The sequence below is a fragment of the Neofelis nebulosa genome, chromosome 10 (assembly GCF_028018385.1).
Source record: "Neofelis nebulosa isolate mNeoNeb1 chromosome 10, mNeoNeb1.pri, whole genome shotgun sequence".
NCBI lineage: Eukaryota > Metazoa > Chordata > Mammalia > Carnivora > Felidae > Neofelis > Neofelis nebulosa.
In genome coordinates, this window is record NC_080791.1 from 92201208 (window position 1) to 92225271 (window position 24064).

The window sequence follows — 24064 nt, forward strand, 5'->3', positions numbered from 1 at the left end:
ATAAAATTATTTTAACTTTGTAGCATTTTGGTGGAATGAGACATTTAATAATTACCTTTCCCTGAAGAAGAGCATTATTTTACTCATCTATTTACCTTCCTATTCCTGTACAAAGACATGGTTTTACTAGTCCGTAAAGCTGTTGTTTCATAATATAGATGATTGCATAATATACTGTTGTTACAATAAATTCAGAGCTAATATGTATTAGAATAGATATCTGTTATTTGTTCAGAGTAAGGAAACCTTTTTTTTTTTTTAATCTCGGCTGCTATCTGCATCATCATGTGGATTTCTGTGTTAAATTGATTGAGCCACGAATGAGCACTTCCCTCAGCCTTCAGAATTGCAGATTATTAGATCTGAGGTTCAGAAATAATTGCTTTCAGAGAGAGAATTTAGTTTGTCATCTATTCAATTCCATATTTTTATGACAGCCTGTTTACTTTGGTTTAGAATCAAGATATCCTTATTACCTCCACCGTCACTGTTTGTCACTTAATGTGTCTGGCTGGGGATAAGGACTACCAAGAATGCAATAAAAAAGAAGAAAGCCTAAACCTCTGAGTTTATTGACCTACTCACTTTTCATAGATGAATGAGACAAGATCAAGTTCAGAAAATATGTGCAGTGAAGGGAGGACTGGGAAAATAAAGAGAAAAAAAAGATATTTCATTAGATTTTCAGAGACCATCATCTATGTAGAAGGAACAACAGAAAAAAAGATGTTTTGCCAATGGCATTTTGTGCACAGACAGTGAGGAAGGAACACCAATGCCACTCTGAAGCCTGGGGTATCATTTCTCAGGTAATGCTCCATGGATATGAGGGGACATTGCTTAGTACCCTCTGGCTTCAATGATGGGAATTATTTCTTAAGAAACGTGCGTCATTGATGACAAACTTGAACGTCATTGGCTTCGATCCAGCATTATTGCTCTACTCATTGTTCCCTGAATCTGCCAAGGTCTCTGGCCTCATATATCCATGCTTGGCATCTAAGTTGCATCAACTCACAAGAAGCAATTAAGAAATTGATCCAGCTACCCCAAGCCCCAAACAGATGAATTGTGTGTCAGACAAAGCAAATCACTTATTTACACTGACAAATAAACTTGTGTGATGAGTTAGAAAGAAGTGTCACTTACATAAACACACATTCTATCTGTGGCAGGAAAGCCTACTTTGAAGCAAATAGTAACAGAAACTTGGATTACAAGCAAGAGAGCTGGATGTATAGTTAGAACCAATGGTTGATATTAATCAAGAGTAAAATCAAATTGTTACCACCTGATATACCCTTGTTTCACCAATGATTCACTTGTTTTACCAAGCAACTTAGAATTAGGTGCCAGTACATCCTAAGTTGCCCATGAGAGTCCTGCTGTATATTTGTTTTCCTATAAAACATTCACTGTCAAATCTTTCCCAGTTTGGATGCTTAAAGTTTCATCTTTGTAGAGCTTTGTCAGTAATGTAATAAATGATACTCCTTATAATTATTTTTGTTTATATGGATGAGGGGATCCAAGCAACCCTCTCATTTTTTTTCCCAAAAGTGTCAGGATTATTGTCAAATATTTTGAGTTTTTCTGCGTTAGTAGTTTTTTTAGTCCTTTATCTTCTATAAAGAGAGAGACTGATGGGTCTCAGAAAGACACTAAATTTTAATCTACAACATGGAGATGACCTATGTTATTATTCTTTGCTTGAGACTCATACCTTATAACCTCTAACATCATAGGTATTTCATACATGAATATTGGCTGGTCAATTAAATCTTAAACATCCATCTGTTGACCATTTATGTCTCTATGGAAGGTGTTTCTTGTGAAATTTTCTTCTCCATCTACATTCTTAAGCTTGTCTTCTCAGTGTTATTTCTGCCTCTCGTGTGCAAAAATATTCTTCCTAAGTATTTAGTCAGTAATTCCAATGTCTTGGGAACACCTCTTATTGTATATCTCATCGATATCTAAACTCAACATGCTCATATCAAATTATTTGATTTATATGAAGGACTTTCTCCATTACTTTTGAAAAATGTAAAAAATTACACAAGCTGGTTGTAGGGGTTTCCCTAAATGTATTGCAACAACAACAACAAAAAAAAAACTACAAAACAAAACAAAATAAAACTCAAGAAGCAGGGAAAGAAAGTAGGACTAATTAAATCAGGTAGAGTTGATATATTTGCATGAAACAGTTGGGGAGGCATAGGAGAAGAGATAGTTTGCAGTGAAAGCTACCATGTTGTACTAATCTCACTGGGGTGGGGAGAAATTATGAGCTGTGGATCAAAAAAATATATAAAGAAGTGAAAACAAAACACACTAAAATAGGTAATTTAAGAAAATTAAGAGATTTGAATAAGTTTGAGAGTGTACCACAGCCCACAGAAAAGGAGCAAAGAACAGTTTACTAGATCTGTTGCTTAAAATGATCAGACATCTAAGATAAAGAAAAATATTTTGTGCACCTGGATAAAATAATTACATTATTTTATATAAAAATGGTAGAATTGCCCATGAAGGACTTACAATAATTAATGTGTATGCACCAAATTTTATAGGCCAGTGTTTATATGTTAAAAAATAAACTATAACAATATAAGGAAAATAGAAACATAATATCTATCATATGATTTAATTAGCCTCTTTCAGGTCATGATTGATCAAATGGACCAAAAATAAATATATAGGAGACCTAGGAAAATGATGGTTTCCTATAAACAGACTATATCATTTTTTAAGTATGCATGTGTTATTTATAAAGCAAGAAATAAAACTTTAAAACATTTCCAAAACAATACCCATAAATATTTAGTGTCACTATTTAGTAAACTAAAAGCTAATAATAGAAAACTCCCCCAGTATAGGTCCATGTAATTTTACACAACACTACCCAACCTTTAAAACATAGATAATTCTAAATATGTCCATTGCATAGTATAAAAAAATAATAAAAGAAACACAAAGAAACTTTTCAAAATAGTTACATTTAAGGTTTTAATTCATGCAAAACCTGTCATGAAGATCATACACACAGGGAAAATAAATAGAATTAAAGAAACACACCTATGGATAATAATGCAAAAGGCTAAAATAAATATTAAGAAACATAATTCAGTATCACAGTGAAGAAAAACAGATTGCCTTGTGAAATTAATTACAGAAATGCAAAGATGGTTCAATGTAAATAAGTCCTTTAATATAGTTTATTGTTATTGTTATATGTCAAAAGCAAAAAATCATCTTAGAGAAAATTATGGTCATTTGCAGTAATATTCATATGACATTTGTTAAATTTAATTAATTATAATCAAGAATATTATACTGAAATGAAAACATATTGTTACAAGTTCTTAATAAATTAAGGATTAACTATTTACATATACCCATCATCAGACTTGATACTGTTTCCATGGAAACAATATAAATAGATTATTTATTTTATCCTATACCTAAACAGATTTCAACAGGAAAAGTTTTAAATATTTTATAAAGCTGCTAAGAATGAGTCAAATTTTGTACTGACATTAGGAAATTACTCAGAATATTGAGCAAATAGAGAGAGATGCAGAACCACTTATGCACGATGTTCCCAATCACACATTTCAAAAAGCACTCAGTAGATATACTTAAGAATGATATTTGTAAACTTTGATATGGAGACTATTTCTGGACATATTCAAAGATTCAAGGTCACTGGTTTTTGAGGAGTAAGGGTAGGCACGGGACCTGAAACTAACCTTTTCTTTATACACCTTATCTCATGAAATTTTACCATGAGCACATGTTGCTTTATGTTACGTTATTCTTTATTTTTTCGTATGTGTAGGATAAACAAGTGGAAGAGAACTGTGAAAACGTAAAATGGCGCAAGCTCTTATTTGAGTTTTTTCGTACAGTAAACATAGTCTCTGCTTCCAATATATACCAAGTTATCACAAAAACCACTCAGCTGAAGGTGGTACTTTCCAGAGTAATACAGAAAATGCATACCACATACATACATACATACATTTCATCTTCCGTCCCTTAGCCAGTTTACCAGTATGTATTATCGTTCAAGTATATGTGGTGAAATTCTCCTGAATTTGCATTTTCTCTTCATGAGACTATTTAAAACATTACTCCAAATTTAAAGGACCTGATTACAAAAGTCCAAGAATACACCCAAATTGGAACACAAGAATTACATTTAGAAATGCTTGAAACAGCAGGGTTTTTGAAATAAATGAGAGAATATATTATCAGAAGAACAGAAACTGGAAAAAAAAAGTTTACTTTGAGTGCCAACAGATGCATAGCTGATAAGAGAAATTAGAGTTTAATGTGTCATCATTGCCATGTCGTGAGTAGGATGGAAAAGTGCTTTCTGTGTACTAGCACAACTGAAAGACTGAAGCACTTGGAACAACACTTGGTAGCATCAGGGGTCATTAACAGCAAAAGCAGCTTCATTGTAAAAGGGGGAAACGAGTGGAATGAACACAGCAGGACTCCTTTTTTTCTTTCAGTTTTCCTCCTTTGTATACAAAAAGTAGAAAATCACATACACCTTCTTAAAAATAGTGAAAAAGAAAGAAAAATCACAACGATCTCCAAACACCTGTTTCTTTGATATAACATTTTGTCCTGAGAATGATGACGTTCTGTTTCTAATCTCTTCCTTGACACTCAAAAGCTCTAAGGACATTATCATACTGAATCCCACAAAGGAAACCTCAGGTCTTTTTGCAAGTAAAGTGCTATATTTGTGAAGTATTTCTGTAGTAAAATTTTAATGTACATAAAACTAAGGTAGTAGCTCCCTTCCTTCCTCCCTCCATCCCTCCCTTCCTTCCTTCTTTCCTTCCTTCTCATGAGATCTTTAGTTTTAAGAATTTGATCAGAAACCTTCTCCCCTCCCACAACCTCTGCTATTTTATCACATGAAAATCAATGTTACAAATAAATGTAAACCATTATAAGGGAAATGCCTATTATATGTTTAAAAACTAGTTAAAAAAAATAAAGTGTTATTAAATGCAGGTATGTTTATTTCCCCCCAATATTAAAAACATCTTGACTCCATTTCTACTATTGAAAAAAAGCCCACTTTAATTGGCAAACAAAACCCTTCACATCCTGACCCCACATATATTTCTAGTATGCTCCTCATTTTTTCCCTACTTACTATAAACAGAACATTGTTGTGATTCCTTAACATGTTATGCTTTTTGCAAGCTGCTCCCTAGTCCTAGAATATCCTGATTCACTGTTTTCTGGCTGGCAAAGGCATGGTTATAGCTCAAGTCTCAAGGTCCAGTTAAAATACCACTCAGTGCACCAAAAAAAAAAAAAAAGTCTCAAGGAGTAATTACTATCCTCCTTTTGACTGTCAATGTAGTAATTTAGTAATCTGTATACAGTTATGCAAAAGTACTTAACACAGTGTGTTGATTTCTTGCACTGTTGGGTTGTCTGCTTCAGTGCATGGAGAGGCAATGTTCTAACTCAAAGCATAAAGGTTTTGTGGTTAAGGCAGACCTGTTCCAAATATTTATTAGCCACTTGCAGATTAGGTACCTTAGATCATTTAATCAACCATCTGTGAATTCTCTTTCTACCACTGTAAAATGATAATATAGTCAAATTCATGAGGTTGATATAAAGATTAAAAAACAATGTATGTAAAGTACTCAGGTTAGTGTTTAATTTTTCCAGTAAATTCTAGCTGTCTGATTATTTCCTTCTCGAGAAGAAGATACATGTTTTATTAATTTCTGCTCCTTGCCACAGAGTGAGTACATGATAAATATTGAATAAATACTGGCATGATGATATTTTGTTACAAGCCTGTTGCATTACTAGATGCTGGACACCAGAGACACCTGAATGTTTGCTGTTTGAACTCCTTTTATCCATTTGATTTTATGTTATGCTGAGTTGAGTTTCGTGACATCTCATACTGTGAATGAGGCAAGGTTTATGCCAAGATATACAATGTCAAAACACTGTTGCTCTCTTCAATTCCAATATTCCCCTAGCTTTTCTGACCTGAATTTAAAACAAACTGCAGAAAGGAAAATATCTAAAGAGCTCAGATACTCTGAATCCTTCTGCAAACAGCTTTTGTATCTTTCAATACCTGGAGTGAAGCAAAGTGAAAATGTTTTAGAAAATTGTATGCACTTTTCCAACACAATGGTGAAACTTTGGGTGGTGCCCGCATCATAGACTGTAAAGGTAGAAGCATAAAGTGGCCTCTCCATTTGACTAGCGCGTGTATATGGGTTAGAAAGCATATTTGGTACTACTAGTGATTTATAAGCTAAAATAACAAATAAGAAACAAATGCAAAAGATACAGTTAACTCAGTGAATTGCTGTCCTGAGAAGTAAGGCATATCAAAATTTCATTTGAACCCTCTCTTTATTCCTACTTTGAAAATCTTAATGTTGGATTCTTGCATTTTCTTTGCATTTCTGTTTTGTGTTGCTTTACCATAGAGGATTTTCCTCTCTTTAGGAAATCACTTAGTGACTTAAAGGTAAAATAGAAACATCATTTTGCTGGCAATTTGTCAATAGTATTTTAAATTCTGAAATATGAATTATACATTTATGCATGTACATGTGTGTATGTGCGGTGTGCATGGTGTGTATATGTGAATATATATATACATATATATTCACACACACATATATACACACACACACACCCCACATATACATAAAAATCTGTGTTTATGTTGTATTATATATATATGTATATATACATACACACATATATATGTATATATACACATATACATATATACACATGTATATTATTATATACATGTGTATATACACACATATACACATATATACACATATATATACATATACATATACACACACACATATATCTATATATCTATATATATAGATATATATAGATATATATATATACACACACACACACACACACATGTCTGGGGTGTCTGGGTGGCTCAGTTGGTTGGGTGCCTGATTCTTAGTTTGGACTGAGGTCATGATCTCACAGTTCATGTGTTTGAGCCCCACATCAGGATCTGTGTTGACAGCGTGGAGCCTGCTTGGGATTCTGTCTCCCTCTCTCTCTGCCCCTCCCCTGTTTGGTCTCTATCTCTCACTCAAGAATAAATAAATAAACATTTTAAAATATTTTTAAAACGTCTTTCTGAGAATTTTACATTAACTACTGACTTTCATTTCTGTGTCACAGCTTATAATTTGTAGTAAAATACACATGAATATTCTGGTAAAATAGAAATGTGCTTAAGAAATACTGTGGTGAGACTATGGTCAACATGTTTCTCATTACTGTCTATTTGGTGCTGATGCATTGAAATATCTCTTGTAATTTTAGGGAAATAATTTAATTTAGTATCACCCCAATAATTATACATTTATGCACTTTGGGTAAATAACATGGCCAATACTTTAATTCTTGCCTAGTTTGGAGAATGCTTCCGTTTACCTTTGGCCATATTTACTGGTAAATATGCTTCCATTTTTCATGTTACATTTCAAGTGTTTGTCTTTCAAAGTCTGTGAGAGGAAAAAAATAAACAACAAAATATAACTGAAAGGATATGTGCACTCATTAAGTTTATGCCCCTTCTCCCCAACTCTTGGAGTCCTCTCCCTCTCCCCTTTTATCTTTACTTGTAGGCAAAGATAATGTAATGATTAATTGCATAGCCACTAGAGTCAGCCTGCCTGGGTTTGAATCTTACTTCTATCAATTTCTAACTTCATTCCTTAATATTGCTATTTAACCTGTAAGTAAGGATATTAATATCATTTACCTCAAGAGAATATTTAGGGGCCTGGAGTTACATGTTCACTGAATTTAGAACAGACCTATCTCATTGCAGGTATGCAGTATGTATACATCTTACAGGGCTGTTCACATTAGCCTTATTTTGTTTCTTTTCAACCTGAGTTCCTTCTCTCATTTAAGAAAGGCCTAGCATAGGATACTTAGTGATTGTGTATAAGAGAACAATACATAAGCATAACTGAGACACAGGCTTCTTAACAGAGGAGATATAAAATAAACATAAGATAAACATAATACTGCATGATAAACATTCAACCAGCTTTGAAAATTGGGAACATTGCTTAACTGTATTAGGGGGAAAAGAAAAATCTCATTATGACAAAGCAAATCTCTGCTAAATATTTAAATATAAAAAAATGCAAACATAAAAGAACTAGAAAATACAGAAAGAGATGGAGATATTTAATTAAATTGTGGTGAAATCTTTTCCAAACATACATGAAAAGTTCAAAGCATTTGCAAGCTTGACTATATTAAATATAAATCATCTGATTATAAAATTAATTACAAAGATAAAAGGCCAAAACTGGAGGCAGAGGCAAGCATACACAGAAAAGGTTTTCCATATATGAAAGCTCTTTTTTAAAAAAAGAAGCTGAAAATCCCAATAGATAAATAGACACAAATAAATTAGTCTGTTATAAAAGAAGATATACAAAAACCAGTAAGCCAGTGAAAGCATTTCCAACATCATCAAAAATCAAAGAAATGCCAATTAAATCTCTGAGAATTAAATCTCTGAGATAATATTTTTTCACATAAAACCGGCAAAGCTTTTCTTTTATGCAAAGTTTTTGTTTTTAATCTAGTTTTAGCAATAATATGGATGGGCCCATGGGCACATATGAAAGAATATCCTATTTTTAAGAATCTAGACAGGTAAAAATTTGGGGAGAGTAATTTAGCAACATATCAGTAAATTGAGAAATGTATATCCTTTCAAATGAACAAATTTCTTTCTGGGAATTTATTACAAGAAACTAATTAGAGATGTACACAGTGGTGGCTGGAAGCTTGTTCATCATAGCAGTCTTGATAATAAAAGTTAGGAATGACAAATATCCAACAATGGATAAATAGTTCAATAAATAAATCTTTTTATGAGTCCATTAAAATAATGATGTAGGTAGGATATTATTGGCATGTGAAAATGTCCACAAAAGGGAGAAAGTATGTTGTAAACAGGGATATACAGAGTGCTTCTAAGTTAGTGAAAGTAAAAAAGCATACACATAGAAATGGATTAGTAGAAACTGCATATAACAAGTAGTAGATAGGTTGGAAATATTTGTTTAGTTTTGATTGAAATTCTTTATTTTCGATTTTCCTTTGAAAGGACATTTATCATTTTGAAATCAGAATTTTCAAAAGTCTATGTTTGTCATGTTAGACCTAAAAGTGGTAGGCAACTGAACACATGGGAAAACATGTTGGTATGTAAGCCAGGAACACCTGAGTGTTAATAATAATTCTGCCACTTATTAGCATTGAGACACTGAATATTAACTTAACGTATGTGAAATTCAATAATAAAATTCACCCAAAATTTTCAACGGCCTTGCATAAAATATATCTGTTAGTTCACTCCTCCCTTCTTTTATTTACACAATAAATTAATTACTTCTGCAATGTTCACCCATGGGCAATAAATCTTTGTAAATATTGCCAGATGGATACTGGTATGATGAGCACAATGTACAACATGTTCTAAATCTTGTCTGAGAGAAAATTATACATGTACAGAGTATCATAACATTTCAAATAAGACAGTTTGTAAAGCTGCTTATGGTTTTTGTTCTCTGTCTTACATTGCCCCTTATCATTTACTTTTGGCAGGATCTCACCTGGGAAAAATGCCATTTTTTTCAATGGATTTTTACTATTAATCTATCCCACTTCAGAAATTATATTTGCATTTGTGCATATATGTTATTTACATATGTGTGCATATATACATCTATTTATTCATTCCAGACTGAACAGACTTAGTCGACGTAAGCCATATGTAGTTCCAAATATTTCTAAGTATTTCGAGTAAAATATTCATACTAGACAAGCCTTTATAAAAGATTATTTTGCTAGGCAGAGTTCTTTCCAAAAATTTTTTCAGAAAGGAAAATGCATTTCAGTGAAGGCCTTTAGATTTGAATGATTTCCATCAGCCACAAAGACATATTCCTTATTTTGGAAGTAAACTTTGTCACAAATGTCAAAACTCTCTCTAGGTTTATGATTTCAATTTCCAATATAAAAATCTTTGTAGGGGGACACCTGGGTGGCTCAGTCGGTTGAGCGTCCGACTTCGGCTCAGGTCATGATCTCACAGTTCGTGGGTTCGAGCCCCGTGTCGGGCTCCGTGCTGACAGCTCAGAGCCTGGAGCCTGCTTCAGATTCTGTGTCTCCCTCTCTCTCTGCCCCTCCCCTGCTCCTGCTCTGTCTCTCTCTCTGTCTCAAAATTAAATAAACATTAATTTTTTTAAAAAAAATCTTTGTACATGTAGCCTCTTCAAGCGGAAAATTTTGAAAATAAAACCTAATGTTTTTCCTGTATCCTGTTCTTCTGGAATTTTAATGCTTGACTTTTATTTCATGAGTTAATTATTGATTTCCTGATATAGACCAACTAAGTTCTCAGATCTTCTTCACCTAAATACTATTGAAGGTAATGTTTTATAGTCTATACTAAGTTGCAAAGTCAAATGCTTACATTGCATAGCAGGAAAATAAGTGGATGAATCAAAATGTTTTTTTTCCTCCTGGGCAATTTAAATATTTGTGTGATATAGATAGACAGATATAAATGTTTAAAAAGGTGTGTGGGGAGAGTGATCAAAGGAGAATTGGAAAGAACATGTCTCTTTAAAGACTGTTAAGTTGACCCACTCTTGATCTTGGCTCAGGTCATAATCTCACCCAGTTGCTGAGTTCCAGCCCCACTTTGGGCTCTGAGCTGATGGAGTGGAGCCTGCTTGGGATTCTGTCTCTGCTTCTCTCTGCCCCTCCCCTGCTTGTGTGTGTGTTCTCTCTCTCTCTCCTTCTCAAAATAAATAAAAGTAAACTTAAAAAAATTTTAAAAAGCTGTTAAATTGAAAAGTTTTATAGGGGTGCCTGGGTGGGTCAGTCGGTTGAGCATCTGACTTCGGCTCAGGTCATGATCTCAGTGTCTGTGGGTTCCAGCCCTGCATCGGGCTCTCTGCTGACTGCTCGGGGCCTGGAGCCTGCTTCAGACTCTGTGTCTCCCTCTCTCTCTACCCCTCCCCTGCTCATACTCTGCCTCTCTCTCGCTCTCTCAAAAATAAATAAACATTAAAAAAAAAAAACAAAACTTAGGGGCCACTGCACAGTGCAGCCACTCTGGAAAACAGTGTGGAGGTTCCTCAAAAAACTAAAAATAGATCTCCCCTATGACCCAGCAATAGCACTGCTAGGAATTTACCCAAGGGATACAGGAGTGCTGATGCATAGGGGCACGGGTACCCCAATGTTTATAGCAGCACTTTCAACAATAGCCAAATTATGGAAAGAGCCTAACTGTCCATCAACTGATGAATGGCTAAAGAAGATGTGGTTTATATATACAATGGAATACTACTTGGCAATGAGAAAGAATGAAATCTGGCCGTTTGCAGCAATGTGGATGGAACTGGAGGGTATTATGCTGAGTGAAATAAGTCCATTGCCATGTTTTCCTCTGCTGACAATTTTTAAATTGCTGAATGAAAACTAACAAAATACATGAACTCCAATAAGATCCTTAAAAACTATTCTTTAATGATGACATTGCTTCATAAAAAAAAAATTCAGTGATACTTGGCTTCTTTATAATTTCCAAATCCTTAGCTTTTAGATGAGCTTCATACAATCTGATCTTAATTTCTGAGCTACCACCCTTCACAGACTGAAGCATGAATTTGGCATCTTTGATTCTGAACCACTTACAATGTGCCCTTGGCTTCTGTTCTCAACCTCTCACACTGGAATTTTCCAAGTCAACGATTCTTGGAGTTTTCCTCTTTCTCAACTGTTTACTCCCACTGAGCCCAGACTTATATCATTGGTTCTCTGAGTCCTGTTATGAGCTTTTGTCCTGTATCATATATTATTTCCTTAACAACTAATATATAGTTGTTAAGCTGATCTTAAACTTGCCTCTCATTCATGGTCCTTTTATATCTTTAGAACTGAGTACAAATACCATGTGACTCAGTGAAGCATATTGACTGGTCAGTCTCTAGGCTCCTTATATGTGTATGGAGGGTGAACCAATCAGGTTCTGATGCTCCTGTAGTGTGTACAGAATTATGGTAACATGTCTTTTCTGGACCACTTGTTTGTGTCACATTGTCACACTCTCTCACATTTTGTATAAACACATGAATATGCTCCCTGTATAGAGTCTAGGCTCTTTGATGTCAGGAAACTTATCTAACACTTCTCACAATGGAATTTTCTCTCTCTCTCTCTCTCTCTCTCTCTCTCTCCATGTATACACACACACACACACACACACACACACACACACCTGTAATAGCTTATTCATCTCTCCTATTCACCAGTTTTGTAAAAGATAGAGATATAAGGGGAAGGTAGAAAGTCAATAATTTTAAAGCATGGTGGAGTAAAAATGGGCAATATTTGGAATATAAATAGAATTAGCTTTCCATTCTTTTCTGTTTATAAGTTCAGTAACCTTGTACAAATTACCTAACTCCAGTAAATATCATCATTCTGATCACTGACAGGGGCGGGGGTGGTCTCTAATTAAAAAGCGTTGTTAAAATGAAACAATAATGGATGTTATCACCTTGAAAATCTATTTCAAGTATTCCTTGATTATGTACTTAGAACCTCAGTTTCCTGATATGTAAAATAAGGGATATCTGGGTGGCTCAGTGGTTAGGCATCGGACTTTGGCTCAGGTCATGATCTCATGGTTCGTGAGTTCAAGCCCTGCATCAGGCTCTGTGCTGGCAGCTCGGAGCCTGGAGCCTGCTTCCAATTCTGTGTCTCGCTCTTTCTGCCCCACCCCTGCTTGCCCTCAGTCTCTCTCTGACTCTCAAAAATGAATAAACATTAAACATTTTTTTAAATAATCTGTAAAACAAGCATAATATATGTCAAACCAATATGTGAAATAGATAATTAGAATAATGCATATAATGCCCTCGGAATAGTCCCTGTTTAAGATGAAGGTATTTAATAAAACTTAATTCATTCTTCCCATATAGCAAAATCTTAAATCATTTTTTTTTTTATTTTAGAGAGGCAGAGAGCATGAGCAGAGGAGAGGGGCAGAGGGAGAGAGAAAGGGAGAGAGAGAGAGAGAAAATCTTAGGCAGGCTCCATACTCAGTATGGGGCTCAATCCCAAGACCGTAAATCATGTTTATATCACAATGACAGATAGTTATTACAACTAAATTAGGTCTATTGTACAGGGTTTTTATTTTGCCCCCAAAGTCTCGTGGACTATTTTTACTTTACAAAGATCTAAATAGGGTTGTTAACTGAAACTTCCTGGTTAAGTTAATTATTTTACCTATCTGTAAAGATGATACCTAAAAAAATAAAATTAAGCCTGGTTTGCTCCAAAATACCCACATATAATAGTGTGAAAATGAGGAATTCTCTCCATAGGTCTTCTTAAATTATATTCACAAAATACTTCATAAACATATTTATTAGAAAAAAAATGTGAAAAAAAAGAAAAAAAAGAGAAATATTTGGAGAATGACAGTTTATGAAATGTCAATTCTGGGTGTTAAATCATTTCATCATAAATTTCATTGCCCTAGTTCTGTGACTTTTCACTTCTTCTTGAATGTTACAAATCTCAGAAATGGGAAATTTTATGGGGTTTATAATGTTGGAAATATTTATCAGTACCATACTGGCCAAAAATAATTAAATAAAATCAATCTGTATTCACAGAACAAGAACCTTCATTTTACAGTCAACAAAGCTGAAATTCTGAGAGATTTAATAGCTTTCTCAAGGTCATACAGATAGCAGATTTTGCATTAGTTTTTTTTTCATTTTTTATATCCTCCCTGAAAAACATATTGAAATTGAAAATGGACAGTCAGATGTAAAATATCAATATATTATAACAGCAAAAATAATATCAATCACTGTAGGATTAATAGAAACCTGTTTTAAGGAGAGCTGTCTTAATTGAGTGGATTATTTTATAAAATGTACCTAGGCATGAAGCAAGATATTTCTATTAATTTTGCAAACATTAATGGCTATTTATTTTAACGTCAACCTTGATCCATGTAGGATCTCAATCAAATAGGGATAATAACCTCACTCATTGAGAGTCAGTAGAGAACACACACACATACGCATACACATGCACCTGCCCCACTGCACATGGAAATATTCTTCACAACATGGAGGAAGTAATTATGCTATCCATGAATGTGAACTATTGTCTTCATAATAATGTCTTCCATACATGTGTAAAGTGTGTCAGAAGCCTCTTGCCTTCAGAAAGGATTGGGTCATAGGTACCTAGGTTTCAAACCATCATGTTTTCAAAATCCCTGCGTCTCCCATTATACAGTATCCCCTCTGTAAATAGATAACATAAGCCCATTGTCTTTTACTATGTTGGGCTTTGTGTATTCCTTCTCCCATATTCCAGCCCCTTTATTGGTTTACATACTGATTCTGTCCCAAGCTGTTCCCTACTCGTCCCATTAAATTTACTTTTGCAGCAACTATATTTCCACTTCATCCCTTCCCCATAAAAGTGGGCTCTGGTTGATAAAACCAAAGAAAAGGATGAAATAGATATTGGGTTGTTTTAAAAATGAGTTTGAGGGCTTAACAATCATGCTCAAGGCCACGCTTCTAGCAGCAAATCTGGAAACTACAGTCTAGCACTAAAGAGGAAGCAGCGAAGAAAAAAAATTTAAAAAAACAAAACAACAACAACAACAACAAAAATAAAAGAAGAAGCAGCATCCATTGCTGAAGGGCTGAGAACAGTCCCACTTTGGTCTGGCCCCTCTTCTGCTTCAAGAATGTGGCTTTGCAACTATGGTTACCATCCTCACAGAAAGAAAAAGCTTCTCACTCCTTCCTCCTCTGGTGTCACGCTCATAGGCCCCATGATTGTGCCCATCTGTAGGGATGCTGAAAAGCAGGGAGCGCACATTTCTCAGGATGTGTGAGGAGATGGTCTTTGCCAACCAGTAGGATTCCCGGGAGGAGGAACTTCCCACCCACAGACTGGCTCTCAGATGTGAGCAGCCATACTGAGTGAAAATGTTTACCCCATATGTTATTCATTATTATTTTCAATTTTCTATGAACTAAAATATATTTTCTCTTAAATAATTTTAAAGTAGAGAAAATTAGAGAGATTAACATAATAAACACCCCATTACAAACCTACTCAACTTCATCAAAACTTAATTGTTTTCCTCTTTTATTTTTTTCCCCCGTAAGAAATAGAAGTTGAAAGATGGTGGTAAGTTCTTGCTTGGAACTTGTCAATTAGCCCATTCTTTTTCTATTCTTTCTCTTTCCATCTTACTAATGTTCATATATGTCATTTTCATGCAGGTTTTTCTAGTTGTAGTGCGTGTGTATGTAACAGGTCAACAATAGAAGGAGCCCAGGGGCCAAATGATCATGTGAACTTCTCAAACTATTCGCCTCCATACTTATTTCCATAAAAGAAAAATAAACTATCTTGCACAGGGTACTGCAATTCTGAATTAATACAAAGTAGATATTTAACTTTAGTAGATATTACCAAATCCCTTTACATGGTGTCTATAAAATTTGCATTCCCTTCGTGTAGCTTAAGAGGGTTCCTGTCAGTATACTTTCTTGTCAACATTTAACGTTGTCAGACTTTTAATTTGTTCTGAGCTAATAGATAGGAAATAATATTCAATTTTTCTAAATTTTCTCTCTTTGATTACTAGTGTGGTTAAAGATTTTTTTTCCTAATTCTCTATATGATTTACTGTATGAATTGCCAGGTTATGTTCTTTGTCCTGTAAAGGTGAGCTGAGTATCTTTTCAGTATAGATTTATGAGACATATATAGTATGATTTTATATTAGAAAGTTTTTTTCTAAATTTAATGTAGAAAATTTCCCTCTATGTATCTCGCTTCTGTATACATTTCCCCACATCATATTCATTGTAAAAAATTGATATACCTGGGGCAGCTGGGTGGCTCAGTCACATGTATGAGTCTGCTTTCAGCTCAAGTCATGATCTCAGACTTTGTGAGATCAAGCCCTGGGTAGGGCTCTGCACTGTCAGTGCAGAACCTGCTTGGGATTATCTCTCTCCCTTTCTCTCCCTCTTGTCCCCCTCCCTGACTTGCTTTCTCTCAGAATAAATAAACTTAAAAAATAAAATCTGATATGCATAAACATATGTATGTATTTATATACATATATATTCCCACTCATTAACATGTGTACAGATATGTGTGTATATATATGTATTTATAAATATTTTAAAATATATTTATTTTTTATTGAGGCATATCATTCCTCAGACTATTGGTTTGTGTATAAGTTGAGGTAGGATTTAATACATTTTTTTTTCCAAAAGCCTCTTTCTCATAGTGCCATTTATTGAATATTTTAGTTATACCTCTGAATCTATTATATACCTAATTTCAATATGTTAGTGGATTTGTTCTTGAACTCTCCACCAAAATGGGTTATTTATCTGTTTTGACACCAATATTTTACCAGTTGATTTAATTACTGTAGATTTAAAATAAAATTGGTATTTGATAATTAGAGTGATCTTATTTCAAAATACTTTTCATTGCTTTGATTCTGTGTGTTTTCATAATGTTTTAAAGCCAAATTTCCAAAAAAATAAAATACTCTTGGAAATTGATTTGAATACAAGGAATTTAAAGATATGTTTGGGAAAATGTCCTCTATTGTTTTGAATCTTCCCATTTATAAACATAATGTACAAATTTGTTTAGGATCTCATTTGTACCATTCAAAAATGTTTTATAAAGTTTTCTCTATAAAGGTATATTTGATATTTGTTATACCTAGAAGCCCTGTTCTGTTTGTGGCTTTTATGGCTATTTTATTGAATATTATGGGTTTTTTAAAAAAAAATTTTAATGTTTATTTCCTTTTGAGACAGAGAGAGACACAGTGTGAGCTGGGGAAGGGGCAGAAAGAGAGGGAGACACAGAATCTGAAGCAGGCTCCAGACCCTTAGCTATGAGCACAGAGCCCGACACAGGGCTCGAACTCACAAACCGCGAAATGTGACCTGAGCCGAAGTCGGATGATTAACCAACTGAGCCAGCCAGCCTCCCCATTGAATATCATGTTTTCAAATAAGCTATTGCTGATTTGTAGAAAAAACATTTAATTTTTATATGAATCTATCATATAAAATCAGAATTTCTAGGCCAAATTGCTAATGTGGAACATATTTTTGTTATAGTGAATGAAAAATATTATCATATATTATCCATCAGTATGAAATCTCAAACCTATATCAAAAAATATAACTGGAAAGCATACACAAAAATGACTATATGTGACTTAGTCTTGTTTTAAGATACAGAATGTTAAAAAATAATTACTGTTTATCAGTCAATTTGGATGTTGAGAAAGTTATTTTATGTGTGGTAATTTATAAAGTTTACATGCCATTTACAAGATGGTGCAATAAATCATAGAGAGAGCCAGATTCATTTTCTTATAAAGAACACAGAGCCAAAACTTATAATGAAATATCAAAAAATTTTCTGAAATAAACTCATTCACCAAGAGAAGTAATGATTTGGGTCTTAAAGAATATCAAGCAAAAAGGAAGAAATGAAACTTAGAGAAGTTTTTGTTGCTGTTTGGGAAGGAGATAGCATCAACAAGTAAGATGAATAAGGAGAAATTTCAGGCAAATGCCAAATATTGGGAAATAACGTGAATTTTTTAAATCAGTTTTGGTCTAATATAGAGACTCTGTAGTAGAAAGGATTTCAGGGGAGGTAGTTTGGGCTTATAATGAATGCTATTATCTATTATCTATCTATCTATCTATCTATCTATCTATCTATCTATCATCTATCTATCAATCATCTATCCATCATCTATCTATCTATTTATCATCTATCTGTCATTTAATGACTCTCTGCTTGCACTCTTACATGAGCGTCTTTGAATGACACTAAAAAGAATCATTAGGCAAAATCAAGGATTCTCATTATATGTGACATATTTGTAGAATATATTTATCATTACATTGGCAAATCCCATAACTGTTTTGAAGTTAAAAGTGTCTGGGGGATGAAGTCAAGACTGCATTATCACCATCTTATTGAAGATAACCCTTTGTGGTAGTGATAGCAATTGTGGGTGATTGGGTGGGGTTTTGGTTATGACTTAAAAGTTATCATTGAAAATATTCATATATTTATTTTTGCAACCCAAGAATTATATATTGATGTTTCATTATCCAAGACTTTTATGTAAACTTATGTGTGCCACAGCTTTAGTATTCTTGCCTTCAGGAATAGACAGTGCTTTTATGAATTCTCTGCCATTATTTGATATTTGTTGTAGGAGGATACAATATACAGCTGATATTGATAATGATCATTTGATCTTTTAAATTGTATTAATATAATTGTTTTTTAGCTTACTATTTTTTTTAAATGTTTATTTATTCTTGAGAGAGAGAGAGGCAGAGAATCTCAGGCAGGCCCTGTACTGTCAACATAGAGCCTGATACAGGGCACAAGTACATGAACAGTGAGATCATGACCTGAACTGAAATCAAGAGCTGGATGCCTAAACAATAGAACCACCCAGGCACTTCAAAGTTTATTATTTTTATTCAAAAAATATTTTCACATAGATTAAAGAGTCAAACAATAAAAATCATCTGATTTATAACGAGAAAAACACAGTCTCCTATTTCACATTCCCTATCCTTAATTTCGCTCCCCCATACTATTTCTTAATTTTTCTGGTTTAGGTATTATTGTGATGGTGAATTTTATGCGTCGACTTGGCTAGGCCACATTACCCTGATATTTGGTCAACTGTTTTTTCTGGATGTTTCTGCAATGGTATTTGTTAGATGAGGTTAACATTTAGAGCAGTAGATTTTGTATAAAGCAGATCACCCTCCATAATACGGTGGGCCTCTTTCAATCAGTTGAAGGCCTTTGATCTCAACTCTTCCCTGGGTCTCCAGCCTGCTGGCTGGCCCATCTGCAGTGTTTAGACTTGTCAAACCTCCACATTTATGTGAATTAATTCTTTCAAATAAGTCTCTTTCACCCCACCCCCATCTCTCTACCTCTATCTATTTATGTACATGTATGCACATCCTGTTTATTCTATTTCTCTGGAAAATCTTGACTAATATGGATATTGCCTTCCAAATTTGGAAGATGAATCTCTACCTTTTCTTACCTTCTACCACTTCCTTTCTCCTCATCTTTGTAGTATAATCACATCCTAATTTTTACTTAAATCAATATTTTTTGTGAGTGCATTTTTAGAACTATATCATTATTGTTGTTCACTGCTGTACCATATAATGAACCATAAACATGTCTTCATTCTAATACAACATTTTCTTTCTCCTAATGTTAATCACTGTCTCAGTTCTTCATTTGCATGCTTTTTTTTCCTAAGTGTTTTATTAATGCTACAGGACACTTCTCAATATGCTCATATACTACTCCCTCTGAAAACTAAATGTATTTATTACTGATTCTCTCGTCCTTGCCAGCCTAGTACCCCAGCTAATCTGAATCTCAGGTTTATAATTCCAGGTCTGGGCTACGTACAACTGATTGGTTAAGTCAGAGTCAATAATTCATGTTCTAGGTGCAAGAGGGGACTGGTAAGACAGAATTCTAGCTTTACAACTTCTGTTGTAAGAGGAGGATTATGTTTCACCTGGCTGGGGATTTCCATAACACTGGAAGGGGCTTCACTTTCTGAGTGGACAAGTTGAATTGTAAATGGCTGCTATATCCTGACACTGACTTACTACTTGGCCTTGATTATCAACTGCATTCATTCATCAAGATTCATATACAGACACAGAATAGATAAGTGAAAAGAAATTGGGAAATTAGATTTTAATCCCATGTCTAATATTTATAGAGTAGGGATTGATCTAGATTGTTGTACATAATGAAAGATTGCTATTTCTAGTGAAAGTCGAGATCAGGTTTTGATTTTCACTTAGAAAGTCACCAGATAATTTCTTTTAATTATCAGTATTTTACAAGCTTTTTTTTTAATGTTTATTTATTTTTGAGACAGAGAGAAACAGAGCGTGAACGGCTGAGGGTCAGAGAGAGAGGGAGACACAGAATTTGAAACAGGCTCCAGGCTCTGAGCGGTCAGCACAGAGCCCGACGCGGGGCTCGAACTCACGGAGCTCGAGATCATGATCTGAGCCGAAGTTGGACGCTTAACTGACTGAGCCACCCAGGCGCCCCTTTTACAAGCTTTAAGATATAGGTTCTATCTCAAAAAATGAGGCCAAAACCTCAGAAAAATATCTTGAGATGGATTTTTGCTGTTTTGTCTTCAATTCCAGTAAGATATGGAAGGGGGAAATATTTGGACAAAATGAAGGAAATAATGAGGAGAATGGAATTAAAAGATTGATTTTTTAGTATTCAAACTGAAGGAGTTTTAAAAGTTTTGAGTTGAGTATTAGTAGATTCTAAAATATATACCACCGTAATGTACCTACCCATATTTTTAAGACATGGGAAGCCTTAAATTTCTCAGACTCTCATCCATAAGTGACTAAATGAGGCCGATGATAACAGTCTTAATTTAGGAGTAGGGAAAATGTTTTGTTCTCTGAGGAATGAGATTGTATTTATAATGTGCGCTTCATAATTCTAAATTGTTTCCAATGTAATTATTTTATGAGTAAAAGTTTTATTTCTTTATGATGTCAGCTGAAAGAACTGTCTGAAAATCAAAAGGGAAATTTTGGCATCATACTTACCAACACATTTTTTATTACATTCCATAATTTTTTAAACATATTTTTAATGTTTATTTATTTTTGAAGGAGAGAGAGACAGAGTGTGAGTGGGGGAGGGGCAGAGAGAGAGAGACATAGAATCTGAAGCAGGCCCCAGGCTCTAAGCTGTCAGCACAGAGCCCGACGTGGGTCTTGAACTCAAAAATCGCGAGATCATGACCTGAGGACCCAGGCGCCCCTACATTGCATAATTTTAAGAAAATTCCCATTGGTAGTAAATAGCCAAAAATTATAGATGTGTTGATTACCTTCAAGTTACCTATTAGTTATTTAAGAGTTAGATGTCAAATTGGAACTTTTTTACTCATGTTTTGAATACTGGATTGAAACAATTGAATGCTGGGAAAAGTCATATGTAGGAAATTAGTAAGGATGTAATTGATCACATACAACTCTTTTCCTTTGAAAAAACATGGAATGTGTTACAATATGAAACAATTTGTGTGTGTGTGTGTGTGTGTGTGTGTGGAATATACCTCAAGCAAAATTGTTTTTAGAAAGAAAAATACCTTAATCACTAATTTATAAAAATAAATTATTGACTTGTAGAGTAGATTCATTTATTCATCCAACAAATATTTTGAATTTTAATTATACATTGTGAAAAATGCATGCATGATACTCTGCTTACACTCTTTTTATCTAATATTATAATAAAAACATAATATATAATATGAGTTTAACTATCTCAGGTAATATTTTGAACAGGTGTTGCTTTTTTCCAACATAGAAGTCCTAATTCTTTTTTTCTGCAAAGGGAAATAAAGATATCCATAATAATCTGTCATAGATTTGGTGTGATTTGCATTCAATTTGGGAAGAAGTGTTCTATGACCAGGTAATATTTCCTATACCTGGGATGCAAATTCAGATTGAAAGAGGAGCCCTATGCAGTGATGTTTTGTTAAACTCTAAGGTGATGTGGGCCATGGATTGCAGGTAAAGGACGACTGTTATGAAGTGATTTCCTGTAAGGAAAAGATCTTTGAGAAAACGACTTACATTCACTCAAGTATGTCAAAATATTACATAAATGCTGCACCTTGTATTGACAGCATCTGTTCCTTGTCCTGGCCTAAAGAGTGTCAAACTAGGTATAAATTCAAAAATGCAAATTTTATTGTTTCCTTTCAAATCTAAATTTTCACATTATACCTCAAACCATGAATAAATTCTACAGATTTACACTTTCTTCCCCTTCACCTCATCATCAGTCCTCTTTATTCATTATTCTTTATTCATGTTAGTGAACATACAGTGTAATATTAGATTTAGGTATAGAATTTAGTGATTCATCACGTACATACAACACCCAGTGCTCGATGATGATATTATTTCTGATAGCAGTTCCAAGTTCTTACTCATTTCTGCATTGTTGATTGTAGGGAAGAAGAAGAAAACCATTAGTATTTTCAGACAATTATGGAGAATTAGTCTGTCAGGAAGAAGACACTATCATAAATATACTTTATATCCATTCTTTCCATTTGCACTGCCAGCATTAATCTCTCTACTCAGTGATTCATTCATTCATCTATTCAATACATGCTTATTAGGTATAACTAAGGTACTAGAATACCACAGAGAGCAAACATAGACACAGCTATTACCTCCATGGACCCTCAATCTAGTAGAATACATGAAGGTTAGTTCCATAAAACTAATTGAAAAATTGCAACTGTAATAAGTGCCATGATTGAAAGTGACATAATGCTACTACAGCGTATAAAAGAGGGCTTTGATATAAATTATGAGCAAGGAATTAATGAGCCTTAGGAGTTAAGGAAAGACAGGAAAAAAAAAGTATCCCAGGAACAGCAGTCAAGAGAAGCACGATAAGAATATTAGTGATTGAAAGGCATTTTGTCTGAATTAGAGAAAGCTAGGGGAATGTGGTTCAAGATATAGCTAGAAAAATAGGTAGGACCATACCAAGCTGAATCCTGTTCTCTTGTGTTACATAAAAGGGGAAGTTTGATCAAAATATTTTAAGTTGGAGGATGCCCTGATAAGATTTGCATTTTGAAAAGGTCACTCTGACTTGGCTGCTGTCTGAAGGTAGTTGGAAGGGAGCATACTGACTGGATAACAAGTCATAGATTTAAAAGAAAAAAAAGTAACCTGGTATTTGGCATGGCCAACTACTCTGTTTTAATAAGAAAGAAATGAATGTCTAAGAGATACAATAACTTTTATAATTAGTACCAGAACCTGATTTAAAAGAAACAGAATTTAGATTATTTGTTCTAAATATTTTTTCAATGATACTCTGACATGTAGTTATTAAGTATTAGAGCCAAACTTGCTTAACTGTTTGTGCTCTTTGATCAATTTCTGTCACCTTTACTTTGCCGTTTCTTCCAGAGTTCTCATTCATTTTCAATACTTTTTGCTATTTTCTCTCTCCTGCCAAACAAATACATCATCTTGTAATTCTGAACTACAAAAAAAATCTGTGATACCCTAAGGCTCTTCTCGCACATTTCCAATGATGTAATAACTTATTCATAAACATACTATTTTCCCAATAAATTGCATGTTTTCTGAGGGTAGAGGCAATAATTTGATCTGTTTTCCTTCCACTGATTCTGATTTGATGTCTTGTATGTAATGGGTGTGTCAACAAGGATATTACTTTGAAAACCATTAATATTCTTTATGAATACATTACATTGTATTACCATATATTTCTGAAGAACATTTTTGTCATTTAAGAATAACAAAAATATATAACCATAGTTTTATTCATGCGCATTTCACCAAGTACTAAGGCTGACATGGCGAAACTTGACAATCCTAGAGGGAAGAAGTAGGAACTGCCTATTTACCAAGTCTTTCTTCGGGTCAGAAAGATTTGCCAACATGGTTGTGTATGTTTGTGACCATTTCGTAATTTTTATAATCCAGCCCCTAAAATCAATTATTCTGAAAGCCAAAATAGCTGTTTTAAAGGTGAGTAAAAAAATACTACAGACCTCCCTAAAACTCTTCAATAAATTCTCACTGCACTTAAAATACAGTCCAGACTCCTACTACATATGAAGTGATCCTATGTGATGAAGCCATGTGGGGGCCTCCCATCTCAGGTCCTTTCACTCTGCCCTCAGTCACTGTGCTCCAGCCACTACGTCTTTTCTCAACGCTTCAAATAGTGCAGGCTCACCTCA